A 598-nucleotide genomic window follows, 5' to 3' on the forward strand; every position below is an offset into this window, starting at 1 on the left:
ACACACACACACACACACCACATGCGGGGCGATGGAAGAAATACAGTTGCAGCGCAAAGCAAAATAAAGGGCAGGGAGAAATAGTGAATCGGCACACCTGTGGCGCAGAGCAAGAATAAAAATTTTTGCTGCAGGTGGCATTTTCCTTGTTGGGTTTATATATAAAGATTTTCACATGCTGGAGAATTTCATTTTGTTTGTTTTCTTTTGTTTTACTTTTTGCCTCCGTTATTACTCCTCCGGACGTCTAGGACCGATGTTTACCCCACCGGAAGTGTAATGCGCGGAGCAATGCCGTTGCTTGCCGCCCTCCCCCCCAAGATGTCTACAACGAAATCTCCAGAGTGGGGAATACGCGGTGGCTTGTGTTGTGCCTTTTCGTTTTGGTTTCAGCCGCAGAAGCTGCAGTTAAGCAAACAAGAAAGAAGTAAGCAGGAGACACAGGAAAGGGGGAAAGTGGAATGAATCACAAATGAAAACAAAACAAAACAAAAAGGATCAGTGATCTACTTCATTGACAAGGCGTATAACTGCTACGATACGATGTGACAATGGAGAAGGCTTCATGCACAAATGCAGGCACTTCATATTGTCTTGC

The sequence above is a fragment of the Trypanosoma grayi genome (genome assembly GCF_000691245.1).
Source record: "Trypanosoma grayi strain ANR4 Tgr_207_V1, whole genome shotgun sequence".
NCBI lineage: Eukaryota > Euglenozoa > Kinetoplastea > Trypanosomatida > Trypanosomatidae > Trypanosoma > Trypanosoma grayi.